Here is a 14,669-nt window from a genome sequence, read left to right as displayed (position 1 = left end):
CTCACAGTCACTTATTTGAAGCTGCACTCTAATTCATCTTCCCTCATTTCTTCCCTACCCATTGGTAAGGAGTAGAACAAGGGATGGCTGCTTTCCCATGAACTGGCAAACAATATTTCTTCAAAATCAGGATTTCATATCTTCAAAAGCCTGTTCTGGTCAGAGATCCACAATGTGTAACGGGGTTGACTACGGACTCACAGTGTGGAGTTTGCTCAGAAGGGTGAAATAAAAAGATGGATTAGTTGCTTTTTTGGGGATCTGAGTGTTAATTGGCTTCCTAATAAAATCATCTAGTTAAACTCTCTGCTCAGTGGTATAGCACCGCAGTGAAGGAATTTTTGAAGGCACCCTGCTAAGTTGATTGTGCTTCGAGATAATTAATTGAAATACGGAAAATAACACATACAAAAAAAAAAAAAAAGGAAATCACAGATTTTCAGCTGTTCTTCATACATAAAGTCGCAAAGATTAACTCACCTGATAGGAAAGTAAGTATCCTACTGAACAAAGTGTTTCTTTGTCTCAAGCAACAGGTTTGGCAACTGCTTCCTTTGGAAAGCCTCACATTTCTGAAGATGCAAGGAGGAATTTTAAAACTCTTAAAATAGTTTGAACAAGGGTGTAATGGGTTTATGTACATTTTAGTGCTTTATATACATTTTATATGGTTTTATAGACATTTTAAATTTTGGGAAGATAGTTTTAAAACAAAACAAAAATAGTTCCCATTCTCACCTGTTCATTTCTTGTTGCTCATGTTTGGCTTTTGCCTTCCTGTACAGCAGTCGTCTTGACATATATCATCCCAGGATGATTTAGATTTCTGTGTAATTGTTTTCTAAGCGTTTGTATTTATCCCATTGCTAATCCTGCATTGGAGACTCTTGGCCATACTTGGTTATATTCTAATATTGATTTTGTTTCCTTTTCTTCTGGTCTTAGTTACAAATTACACCTTTCTTTTCACTGGCAATGTTTTAGGGTGATTGATTACTGAATGAATCAAGTGCACCCACAAGCTAAGGCTTGATTTAATCCCCTTAGTGCCAGCGATTTCAGAGCACACGAACTGAAGTTACAGCACCCTCTGGAAATAAGGGCGGTAGGTGTTTTTCCTGGATGTCGGAGAGCTGTGCCTCTGGGTACACCACTTGGGCTTGAGTACCCATTCTCAATGAGGCACAGAGTTAAACCCCAATTTCTGTCATGTCAGTGGATTTCTCTGGCTGTCAGAGGAGAGCGAGCTGTTTGTTTGCAACCCCTTGAAGACGTGAGATCTATAAATTGCAGGCTCTTTAGGGAATATGGCTCTGTATATGTGTGGGGCTTTGTTTTCTTTGTAAAGAAGAGGGGAGGGAAGAAGGTTTGATAAGAGGCACTCACGTGTATGTAAAATAGTGACTTGGGATCAGTAGGAAAAAATGTGGATCCTATTATAGCTGAATTATCCTCTGAAGTCCCTTCCCCAAAGATAACTGAGCTTGCTTTTATGCAAATGAACTCGCTGTGAGCTTGACACTGCAAACAGTGCACTTGGAAGTGTTTTGTGTGCTGCCAACCTTCGCTACGAGGTGGGTAACAAACAGATTAAGCGCGTGCTGCAGTGGACTTGATCAGATATGTGCTGATATGCAAATGCCTCTGAACCTGAGTTTACAGGTAGGCTCAGCTGCAATGGCAGGAATTATCTGGGGTGTCCATTACCGTGGCTTCTGCACCGTCAGGCGTGGTGAGGAAATGAGAAGACCGCAAACAGCACAGCTTGCGGGGACTTGTTGCTGATACCGCTTTCATTCCTGAGGTCTGACAAACTCTTAAAAACCTCATGTCATGTGCCTTCCTCTTCCTAGCTCTTTGGTTGTTGTAACCACACAGTAGTGAACCTTCAATTATGAGTGTCATAATTACCTCCCTCTCCTCCTGCTGCTGCAAATGAGCAGAGAGGAAAAGTTCATTAATCAATTATCTGAATTTTGGAGAGAACCAGCGCAAGGAGAGTCTCCTGTTTCCTGGAGATTTGAAATATGCTTCCTTCCTTCGGAAGCGGATGAAACCCCAGCTTAAACAGGGAGTGGGGAGAAAAAGGAGAGGGAGAGCAGAGGGGGCACCCACTTGACCTGGCAGCTTGCAAAGTGCTGGCACAGAGAAAGGCCTGAAACTACCCCTATCTGAAAATATCTTTATCTCACAAAAAATCTGGTGGGTGGATGTATGGATGAGAGAGAAAGACCTTAGGAAATAAAACATCTCTGAAGGGCTTTCTTCTTGTTACACATGATGGCCTGCCTTCAGGACTGCTTTTATGCATTTTACCTGTCAAACCCTCTTGAGCTTTGTGGCTTGGGAAGTTATGCTTGTATTACTGGTTCTGTGAGTACTTTATACAAGTGTTTCCCAGACCGTTTCTCTCCTCCCAGCGACTCACTCCACCGTTTCACCCTGATGACATGTTCCTGCCTTTCCTTTGGTGGCCACCATTGTGCGCCAGCCTCGTGAGCACAACCACCACCTTCTTCCAACGTCCTTGCCTGCTCTTGGGACCCCCCCCAGCACCCAAAGGATGTGTTTGCTGTGGAGGGTTGTGGGGAGAAGATGTGGGAAGAAGATGGCAAAATTGCAGCTAAAAATGCAAACGAGCAATGTCATTGAAGAATCTAGCAAGAACTAGGATATTTATTTAGCACCATCTAAGAAGCACGTACTAATGCACTTCCGTGGGATTTCTGCTTGTGGAGTAATTTTTAAGGCCACAGTGCAACACACACTGTTACTAGAGGCAGTGACAAGTACATTTATCAACAGTAGCAGCAACAAACCAAATTAAAACGCAGTCATTACTATTTAGATCAAGTTTTAATGCAGTAAAAAGTTAAGCACATGCTTAAGCCCCATGGCGCTTCAGTGAGTGCTAAGAATAGGCATGTTAAGTGATTTGTTGAATTGATGGCTATAACAGGTACCTGATGGCTCTGCAGATACCAAACTCTGGTATTTTGTCTCTCACTATGTTTCCGTACAGTCCAAATTCCTTTTATATTGCATACAAAAAAAAGTGATTAGGCTACACAGGAAGTCAGAAAGAAGCTGTAGGAAAATTCTCTTTTTTCATCAAATCACTTTTTTATTGTTATTGAAATAGGAAGAAATATGGTGCAATATAATCTGACGAAATGTTGCATGCCTTAGCTCTTTATATGGACTAGGGAACAAACTTCAACTCTAGGTCTTATTTTCTAATTCTTAATCCCCCTTCTTTCATAAGTTTCTCTTATACTCATAGAAAAATATGAGAGAATGAAAGTAACTGATTTAAATGATATAAATATGCACAGCCAGTAACTGGAAGACTTTGTAGGAATAGGGATAAAATATCAGCCTTAAATTTCAAAGTGTACAGTAGTCAGTTCAGATAGGGTTTTGGTTATATTTTTTTATTTAAAATTCTTCAAATCTTTTATTCTCTCTGTATCAAATAGATCACTACATCTTCAATACTTAATTATCTGCACTATAAAAAGAAATCCCCTTTAATAGTTAGGAAAATATTTAAACAGCTTTTTTTTTTTTTTTTTAAAGAACTGAAACATGATGTACAATGTATAAGCTAATCTTCTACTGATGTATACATGGAGGGCCAAATAAGAATAAGAGAAATGTGCTTTCTCTAATCTTGGCAATTTTTGCATTCAGTTTTTAGGCCATCATTTTATGGGTAGTTTGGGAATCCAGACAGATTTAGCTACGTGAGTTTATTTGCGGAGTCATGGCCTTACTAAGTGGTAGCTACATTTCTTTACTTCTACAGAAAATTATAGGTTTGTTAGACCTAAACATGAAGACCAGCTTCTCATGCTGGAAGTTGTAAGCAGAAGCTTTTGAAGTTGGTGAGAGTGGGATCCCTTCCCAAAGCCTGTAGTGAGACAAGAGAGCTCTTTGAATTCAAATATTCCTGGAGGAAGAGGAGCTGGGAAGTGGAGGGAGGAGTCGGAACTGAAAGGGAGTGGGAGGGAAAAGTGGAACTTAGTTTTTTCCATGTGAAATCTACTGTCAGTGATGTCTTGCCTTAGGGAGAACGTATTTAGGTGTATAGGTAGAAATGTATTTTTGGAGGTAGCTTAGTCCTAGTTTTTAAGGTATTTAGCATTTTTAAGTTAGACTTGCTAAGGGTCTGAGATGAATGAAACATGGGATTTCTGGGAAGTTTCCCACGATATACTCTGATTGTTCAGCCAGCTTTACTTCTCTCCTTCAGAAGTGAGTGACCTCTCCATGTTCTGTATATCCCCATCAGCAGGAGAGTGTTTTCCTGGTTTACCTGCTGTGCAACCATTTCTATGTTATCTGACATCCCCTTTCCTTGGCAGACACATTACCTTTTCTACGTAAAATGGCATAGCGCAGGAGCGGGTCGGAGGGGACTGCACACGGTAACTGCTGGTTCTTTCCAGATTTCCAGTACGTCGATTTGATAGAGAACCCCACATCGGCTTGGAGTGGCCACGATCGTGTATTTAAAAGAAGTGATTGCTGTGCAAGTCACAGGACCTCAGCAAGACAGGCTCATGGGGAAAAAAATTAGTTTGGAAATAAATTGAAACTTTGTGAAATTGATCTAGGAAGGTGTACGGGGGGGGAGGGGTGTTTGACATAAACTAGAGGTTTCTAAGGAACCAGGAGTATCCTCAGAGTAAAACCTGCCTGTGCTTTCGCATTTTGACGTCTATGCTTTCCTAGTTTGGCACAAATCAGGTGTAGCTTTACCTGGGGGAGAGAAGAAGGGAAAGTGGTAGACAGGTGTGAATTGTGAGCGCTTCGGGCACCTTATTTGCCCACCGCCTCCTGCAACGGCACTTGTGCGTGTATGGGGAGAGGCTTCTCGCTGCTGCTTGATCCCAGGTGTGAGCAGCCAGATACAGGCTGTGCAGCTGCACAGCAGCCAAGCGAGGGGTCATTCTCCCTCTTCACCACCCTGCATCCCACCCCGTGGTCTCTGATGTGACCCAGCAGAGCAGAGGCTAGTGGAGGAAAGGGATTTCCACATTCTCATCCAAGTCGCGCCCGCTCCTGGAAACAACCACTGTCCAAATAGAATTAAAGTTCTGTAATGTATTATGGAGCCGTACAGGAGTTTCTGCTGAACCCCCCTCCTCTGAAGCACTGAACAAGCTGTTAATGTTCTTGAAGACCTGGTCCTTGACAGGCTTTGCTTTGAAGTCTGATGCCTGCCTGGCGTGGAATGCATGGGGCAGCCTTGCCCATGTGGGGGTAAAGCAGCCCTCTTCTTTTGCCCTATAGACTAATCCCTGGGACTGGGAGGCAGCTGTATTAACACCACCAGTCCTTGCCCTGGTTTGTCACTGTGGGTCCTGAAATACTCTACGTAGATGGAAGTCACGGGAAGCCCCGCATGCCTTTTGCTACCCAGAGGGTGAGATGCAGCTTGGTGAGTCCGCTGGGTTGATGTGCTCCCCGTCCCTGCCTCCACCGGCAGGTACCCGGTGGGGTGACGTCCCCCTGATGCCCCCTCCGTGGGGTGCTGCCCGAGCGGCAGGGTGACACCCGGCCAAGCTGGCGCAGAGGGAAGCCACACCTGGAGAAGTGCTTCGGCACCACGCTGGCAGCGAGGGATTTGCTGGCCTGGAGACACAGGAGAATGGAAAAGGCAGAGGACTGGCGGAGAGGGAAGAGAGAGGTAAGTGTCATGCAGCAAGGAAGAGACTTGACAGATCTGTGCTGGCATTTTGTATTTATAAGCCATGTTGTGACTGATGAGCTCCACAATAAAATCCCCACTGACTGCAGAGGCTGCAAGAAATGACCATTTTTTTTTGTTAGGGGGAGAAAGTACAAACAAAAGAGGGAGGGGGAAAAATCGTATTTCTCAGCTTCTCATCTAAGCAGTGTCTTCGGTACACGCTCAGAAAGGGAAAAGCTCTCCATCGCTCAGCGCTGGCTCTCCGTGACGCAGAGGGAAGGTGACCAGCACGGCAAGAGCCATTCAGCATTTCGGAGCCTCGGGGAGTTTCTCTGTGTGCCGTTTTGTGCGTACGGCCGGAGAGGAGAGGGGAGGTGGGGTTAGAGGTGACCTTAGCCACATTTCCAGCAAGCTGCAGGGACCTCAGCTGGCCTCTACCTCTTGTATCGTGATGGGCTTTAAATTGGGGAATAGCTTTGGGATCCCGCTTCTCCTGCTCAGCAGTGACAGTTCCCTGCTCACAGGGACATTTCTGAGAGAAATTAAATTGGTGTGTGTGCGAGCAGGTGTCGGAGGGGGAGGCGTTACTGCCGTGCTAGAGAAGTCGTCCCAGCCTACATCCTAACCTATCATCCCACGGCATCATCCTAACCGGCTGATGAACACCCAAACGCGGGGATCGTTTTGAGGACAAGAGAGCTGGGATTCAGGGAGGCATCCTCAAGCGCCAGTGCAAAAGCAGCAGTCCCAGTTCCTCTGAGCAGTTTGTTTCCAAGTCACTACCCCAGAGGTGACAACCCCCTTCCCCTGACTCCAGGGCAGAGCTAATGTACACCAATGCCTCTGGTCTGCCATCAAAAGGGAAAGAGCTGTGTCAACACACAAAATGCTATTTGCTGACAGGTTGTTAGAGACGAAGGAGACACAGACAGGAGCAAGAATAAAAATAGAAGTTCTCAAGTAAAAAATGGGAGAAAAGTAAGAAGATTGATTGTTTAAGTCACAAAAGACAGAAAAATGAAGGGAAAAGTATAAAGACTATTAAATCGAATATGCCTGCCCTTTAGAATAGCATTGATAAAGGCTGGGGATGTGCAGTGTAAAGGTTGAGACATACCTAACCGAGGGTCACATCTGATGAAACAATAATTTATGGTTAGAGAATAAAATAGACCGTTTGGATGATGTGGGTATCATTTTTAGATTATCAGGTATTAGCAGGCTGGAGGGAACACACATCACTAGATACATGAAGCAGGTGTCTGAAGACCATCCAGCTATAAAAGGGGGAAAAAAAAAAAGTTCCTGTTTATTGCTTTGCTTGCTTCCCAATCCTCTCCTGCTTTGCTGTAGGGAAATCGAATGAAAAACTAAGTAACACAATATACATTCTGTGTTCCCCATTACAATTGACAATATGAGAAACAATACCTTAATGATGTCTTAGATTTTTAATGAAGATGCTTGTTAGGCTTCACAGTATAAATGCAAAAAACATGTAGAGGTGTTTGTTCTCCAAATGTAGCCAGGTCAGGCTGGAGCAGAGAAGGTGAGCACAATTAAAAGAAACGAAAATGGTGAGAAAAACCTGGATAGTGACTGAACTAATCAAGAAAAGGATGATTATGCTGAATGAGCAGACTTCTCTAAACAGATATATTAATATTGTAAATTGTGCCAGCCAGTGTGGTGGCCCAGTCTCTTAGTGGCTGCATCTGTTTCTTTTCTATCAGCTGCAGAATCAAATATAGTCATTAGGAAACAGACGCATGCACTCTCATCTCCAGAGTGCATCATACCATACTAACCGGAGCCCACAAAAAATAGCTACATCATTCCCTCATTCTTTTGCAGTTCCCTAATTCTCCATTTTTTTGCCTGTCACTGACCAACTCTGCACATACCTGCTCTCTGAATCCTATGGAACTATTTCTTGAATTGCATTTTTTTCTGAAATGTTTTCTTCCAGTCCCATTCTATGCAATTGCCTCTTTCCCCTCACCCCATCAAATAGGGAGAAAAATGCAAATGCCAGAGTATAATTTACAAAGAGATACTGTTGAATCCTTCATCAGACGCCTTTGCTTGAAGCCTGTAATTGTAGTCTGTAGAAAGCCAAACCAAATTTGCTCACTCTGGAGAGCATTGTGTTGTAAAAAATTGAATTAGGCTTCTGCACTTTATAACGGGAATAGCTTTCTTTACCTGATGTAGAAGTGATTTGTATTATGTAATATATGTAATTACTGTGAAATTATGTATTTGTAATATGGGATATCAGCCTTCTATGAGACACTTAGCATTGCAGCTTTTCCAGGGTGTCTCAAATGTTTGTTCTGGAGAAGGTGGTCAGCACAGCAGTCTTTTACCCAGTGTCCCAGCATCACTGAAGGAAAAACAGACTGTAATTAAATGAAAATGTGTACCCCCTTCTTGTAATCACTGAGAACACTGGGGTGGTTTTGAGGACTCTGCACCTTGCTTGTTTTTACAGATTCATGAGGGAAAGCCCAATGTGTGTGAAAAAGAATGTGACCTAGTGAGTTAGACTTGCTGCCTGTCTCCAGATATACCAACGATCGCACATGTGGCAACATTCGTGAGCATGTCCACCTCTGTAAAATGGACGTGACAGTTGCTCACCTTCATACATCTCTGAGAAGGACAGGGAAACACTCTGTCCTCTCTGAGTGTTTGGTATTATGGATAAAAGCAGTGGCTCTGCACTCCTGCCTAACAGTTTCCTCCCTCAGGCCCTCTGCAGTAGACGATGTTATTCTTAACGTCTCGCTGTCTGACCAGCACTTCACTGAAGGATATTGTAGCTCAGCATTACATATGGACACCTCTCTGCATTGAGGAATTAAGGCTTTCCTACCCTTTGTACCTGTTTTGATCCCAAGAAGCAGAAGTGTGTATGTGTACAAACCTGTATTACTGTGCGTGTTTGTGCTTACGTGTGTGTGAGAGAGAGAGATGATGATGATGATCATGGGTGCACCCTTCCTCCTTGGATTACTCTAGGGATTTTCTGCATGATGTGGTGAAGTTACTGTGAACTTCCACATGTCAGAGTTGGGATTTACATGGTGGCCAGTGGGCTTTACTTGTTAGTCCTCTGGGTTTTCTTTTTTCTTTTCATCAGATGGCAGGCTCCTCTTCTTTCTTTTTCTCCTTCTTTTCTTTTTATTTTTTTTCTTTTATTTTTCTTTTCTTTTTTTTTATTTTTCTTTTCTTTTTCTTTTTTTTACTTTCTGCTGGCTTCCAAATAGCAGGGTTTATAGCCAGAAATTCCTGAAAGCTGACTTGGGTCTTCCTGAACTAGCCCAAAAAAACTAATGTATTGGCTGAGTTCACCACTAAGTTATATTTTTTTGCTGTCCTTTGGGGCCTAGAAGTAAGCTGGCTTCCTGACGCAGGATATTTCTCCTAGCCGTGTAACTTCTTACTTGGTCTTAGGTCTGACTGATTTGCTGTGATGGAGATTTGTTGCAGGAAAAACCATAGCTTCCTGGGTTTTATGAAGTTGGGCCAATTTCACTGAAAATACGTCCCAGAGGAAATTACTCCCTTCCTCCTGAATTCTTTCTGTCTGCTATGAATTGTTCACCTTCAGGAATCCATTGTTCCCAATTTTGGAAATTTCTGCATCTTTCAAGTGACTTCACTCTATTGGAAGTAGCAGCTCCCCTTACCTCACTGTGCTTCTAGCACCTACCCTGTGAAGTTCCTGGCAGCTTCCCGCGCTTGTGTCACTGCCGTCCCATCGCAAGGGAGTTCTCCTCCTGCTTTGCATTAATATGCAGTTCCCAGTGTGAATCGGTTCTGTGTCTCAGGGATGTAGTGCAAGACCTTCAGAGAAAGGAGGAACCTGCTCAAGTCATGCTGCCAAAGTCAGCAGACTTTTCTTCCAAATAAAGAAAAAAGGGGAAAAAACCCCACCAAACCACCCTGAAGAAACCACAAGCCAGTCAACTCTCTGAATTACGTGAGAAAGAGGACTACGATTTCAGAGAAGAGTGGAGTAACACCCTGACTACTGCTTGCAGCTTCTTTCAGCATGGGAGGGAAGTGTTGCTTGTAGTTAATCATAAGCGATAATTGGAAAACATATGTTACAGTTTCAGCCCTTTTGTGACAGAAAGCTTATAACTGAATTACATTTCCTGATGATACGAGTCAGGCACCAAGCAGCTCCCTTTATATAAACGTGCCCTGAGGTCAGCCTGCTTAGGTTATTTCATCCTTGAACTTCTTTACTACTTTCAGTACTGGCAGATACCTTTTCCTTCTCAAATCTCCATCCTCGTTCAGCCTTTTCCCACCACACGCCTATCCTCCTCTCCACTCCTTCTGTTCTCCTGTGGCAGTCCTTACCTCTTGCTTTCCATTGGTATCGCAACAGCCCTTCTTTCACATCCACTTCGTGTTATCCCTGCATGAGTGCATCTCAGATCTCTATGGCAATGCATTTCAAATTACTTTCCCACCTCTGCCTGCCTCCCTAGTGTCTGCCTTTCCAGATACCATTGCCAGTCACTTAAATTCATTGTGGCAAAAAACATATTCCTCTTTCCATGCTCCCTAGATGCATTACCTCGATTTTCCCCTCTCTTTAACTCTGCACCTTCAGGCCACTGCTAAATCCTAATCCTCATTCCTTTACAGCTACAATTTGTCTTTCTACTCCCCAGTTCCCAAACCCACTGTATCAGTCTGGCATTGCCCAGGGGGAAGGTTTTGTTTAAGCAACACTTCTTGCTAGAAATGTGGAAGACAAGTGTTTGGGTTTGACTTTTGTGGGGCTCCAGAATGAATCTTCAGTCTACTAGTTAGGGAAAAATATTAAGTAAAAAAAAAAAAACCACACACAACTTTTTCACTTGAACACAAAGTAAATTTAATCCAGCATTAGGTAGAGAATCCCACAATGTAATTTTAGAGTTCTGTTTCATAACATAAGGTGTTATAATAGGTATGGCCCCATTGCCAATATTAGTTGCACCACAGATGGATGCATCATAAGAAAGAATGGGGAAGTTGCTTTTTCTCATTCAATGGTTTGAACTGGAGAAGTTGCTTTTTCTCATTCAGTGGTTTGAACTGTGCCCTAAGGCCTTGGTTCTTACTCCAGCAGATGTGTAGGTCACTGCCAGATAGCTCTGGGTTTGGTTGCTTGTTGCATTGTGCCATATGTCAGCTGCCGTGCCTGCGCAAAAGCTGATGCAAGCTTTTGCTCTCTCTTAAAGCCTCTGAGGTAATTCTTCCCTTATATGAACTATGTTTGGTTGCAATTTCACTGTTGAGCTTTGCAAAATTGAGCTGTAAAAAAAAAAAAAAAGAGGGTGGTAGCTGAGTTAAACGGGAAGTGGTGAGCAGCAAGCAAAACAGCACCGTCTCCTGTTATCTCCTGATGCAGATGAACATCTTTGAGGCTGCTGTAGAAAGAGGAGTGAAATTAAAGTCTAGGGATTGTGTTAAGGGCCAGCAGTTCAGCATGCCTGTGGATGCTGCACTGAGCTCCCCAGAGAGACACATCTCTGAGCAAACACCTCCACTCTGTACTTTTTAGGACTGTTGTCTGATTTTGGGATGGGGTTTGAGACAGAATATGAGGTGGGTTTTGCTGGCGAACAGGTGAAGTGTGGGAACTGCGTTGTACTTGGCTCTGAAAGGGACTTGGGCATTCCTGGACCGGGAAATGTGAGGAAGAAGGAAAAGCAGCACTGCACTGAGTAGTTACTGGTTGGCCAATGGGCTTAGTTAGGAGAAGGCAAGCCTCACTCTGCTTGCTAATGCATTAGCTGTGCATTGTTGCAGACTTTGGGAGACTCAAAAAGAAAATCTGTTCTAAAGCTGTGCCTGTGGTCTTCACACGCAATCTGCATTTCCTTTCAGAGGACCTTTCGGGTCTTTCTTCCGACCCTGCCAAAAGGGTGTCTTATTTCCCTCATGACATTTTTTGAATTCCTCAGATCCTGACAAGAAGTCCAGCAGCGGCTGGGAGATCACAATGGTCCTGCAGCCCGCTGATGCAAAAGCAGTGAGCTGCATGGCTGTGTGCCCCACAATCCCCACAACCCAAAGGAGCCACCTCCTGTTCCCACTTAGGCAGCTCTGGCTGGATATCCCACTTTCATAAACAGCACCAGCTCGCTCTCTTACAACTGCAACCATTAAGCATATTTTTTTTCTTGCAGCCCAAAAGAAGTCCTCCACCTCCTGCAGATGTCCTCTTGAGTAGAGCTACAAGTCCTCATCCATTAATGCAGATTTATTATCTGCATTCATCTACAGGTTTCAAAAGCCTCATGGTAAACTCGCTTTTCCTCCCTCCTGCCCACACAGCTAGGTGCTCCTAGAGAGGGAAAAATTTAGATTGGCAACTGCTTACTGAGATGCTTCCTATTATTTTGCTTATCTTTCTGTAAGTGTGTTCAGAGCAAATGTTTAGTACGCTGCAGATAACGTAGTTACCGATAATGGATCCTTGCTGCTAGGGGACGTGCAGTGATTTACCTTCATCAAATTAAATCAGAACAGGTGTTGCCAGCTCACTTCCGAATCAGAAGGTGAGCAGGTGCCACTAAGTTGCATCTGGCAGCGGGAGCAAACAAATCTAGGCCAGAGAATTGTTGAATGAGATGATTTTTAATTTGGTGCACAACCTATGCAATTAGAAGCAGCTTTCCAAGGGTTCTTCTGCACACCCCTCTCGTTCCTATTTATGAAACAGTGACAGAGGGACACTGTCAGAAAACAGTATTTGGATTAGAGAGCATTGCGAATATTGCCTCTGACAGTTAAGGTATTTTCTTTGTTAGGGAGCCACGCATGTAGATATGCTCCAAAGTGAGTTTCCTTATTTTGGAAAGGCTGAGGGAGGGAGTCCACTGGGGCAGAGAAGGGGCAGTTTATGACACGCTGCAGCGATTCCAGAAATCAGTAGCTGTGGGTTTGTTTCTACATTGCAAACTGCCTCCTGTAAGAATGAAACTTCGCTGCAGAGACAGAGGGTTTTTCTTAGGAATGCTCTGACACTGCATCGCAGTTTATGGGTGGAGACCTGCTGGTGTCAGGGCTAGACGTGAAATGAGACCTGTGTTTCTTCCTTAGAAGAATACCTTGGGCCACTGCTTTGGTAATGAGCAGAGTGTCTGTATCTGACCCTCCGTATCTGGCTAAGATCAGTGTTTTTGAAAGCATGGATTCAGTCCTCTCCCGGCTGCATGTAAAAGCATTTTTGAGTAAGTCATTTTCAACCAAACAGTGCTCAGCCAGAGCAGTAAATCACACAAACAATGTTAATCACTTTTTGGTCATGTTTAATGGCCTTAAATTGCCTTAGAAATTGCTTCACCTAATTTTATTTCACTGGGGCTCTACAAGGGGTCCAGCTGCAAATAACCACTCTCAGAATCAAGGCTGAATTACTGCAAATACCTCGGTAAAGGTAAGAAGGCAGATCCTCTGATCATATAAATTGGTGCAGCCCTGCTGATGTCTGTGATGTTATGGTGATTGATACCAGCAGGGCTATAATACAGCTAAAGTAAATGGTCTGCAGTTTTAAATGCCTGCTGCTAATGGGTCCCATGGTAAATCAATGGCTGACTTGTTAGTTTCTCTTTAAAATGGACTCAGAAGGTACATTAATGGGAAAAAAACCCCCAGCTTAGCAGAGCAGTGGCCAATATAGGTAGCACTGTAGCCAATAGAGTTCACATTTGCATTTAGACATAGGGCCTGATTTGTTACCATAGCAGATGCTTGTGCCACTACAAGACAGGTTTAAGGTAAAGCCTGATCCCTAGACCAGCCCAGCTGCTGCTCTGGTTGACACAAGTGGAGGATAAGACTTTCTGTGATTGGGATCTTACCTCTATGTCTCTGGGCTCTTGACAATTAAAGCCTGCAATAACTTCATTTCTACTTTTCAGCCATCTTAAAGTGAGTCAAGAAACAGATGGCCTTGAGTACCCTTCCAGTGGAACTGGAGGAGAGAAAATGCTACTGAACCTGGGTGGGAATGAGCTTCCTCACCCTGTCAGGGTTTTCAAGAATTCCAGGTTTTTTCCTATGTCACACCAGGGATGAAAGGTCCTTTTAAAACTTGGGTGGATGAAAACCTCCAAAATAAAATCAAGATGGGGCCAAACTAAATATTTTACTTTAATAATGTTCAAAGAGTATATTTTGATTGTGACCTTTCTAAGCAGTTGCCTCTTTTTAGTACAAAAGGAACGTGGGGTTTTCACTTGTTTCCTTCAATTAGAAAATAAAACTTTCCACTTTAAAAAATGCCAAAACAGCAGTTCTTGATCATTCAAAGGTTCTTTTGAATTTTTTTAAAGCTGAGAGACTTGTTGAAAACAAACCTTTGCCATCAATCAATTTCAGTTTTGACAGATGACTGCTTTTTTTCATTGTGGGTGGAGGGAGAAGAAAAGTTTAGTCCAAAAATTCTTGACCACTTCTAGCAATTTTTACCTCAGCTTTGAAAACCTGCTGCCTTACATAGGTTTCAGCCCAGTTAAATGAGGCACCAGGCAATGGAGATGCAGGAAGTGCTTTTTTTTTTTTTTTTCCTTAGCTCATTTTTAAATGAATACTTTAATCTTTTTTTTTTTTTTATCAGTGACCAACATGATTTATAGAGCCTCTAAGTGATTTATATTCTGTTTGCATGATTTAGTGTCCTGAGTGAATGCAGTTTGGTTGAAAATGGCTTAATGAAAAATGGTTCCTTTATAGCATAGATGGAGCTTAATCCGTGTTTTCAAAAATCCTTCTGATTAAAGCCTTTTAAGGATCAGACCAAGGCACTGTCTGTTGCCAAGGTATCTGCTAGAAATGTGGTTCCCAGGGAAAAACCTAAAGGCTTTACGTCATGAAAGAAGAAAGAGTTACTTTCTGAAATACGGTGGTGATGAGGCAACTTTATGGATTTCCAGCTCAGATAGCAACACAG

Source organism: Haliaeetus leucocephalus, unplaced genomic scaffold (assembly GCF_000737465.1).
Source record: "Haliaeetus leucocephalus isolate CR32 unplaced genomic scaffold, Haliaeetus_leucocephalus-4.0 Scaffold228, whole genome shotgun sequence".
Classification (NCBI taxonomy): Eukaryota; Metazoa; Chordata; class Aves; order Accipitriformes; family Accipitridae; genus Haliaeetus; species Haliaeetus leucocephalus.
This window is presented reverse-complemented; position numbering follows the sequence as displayed.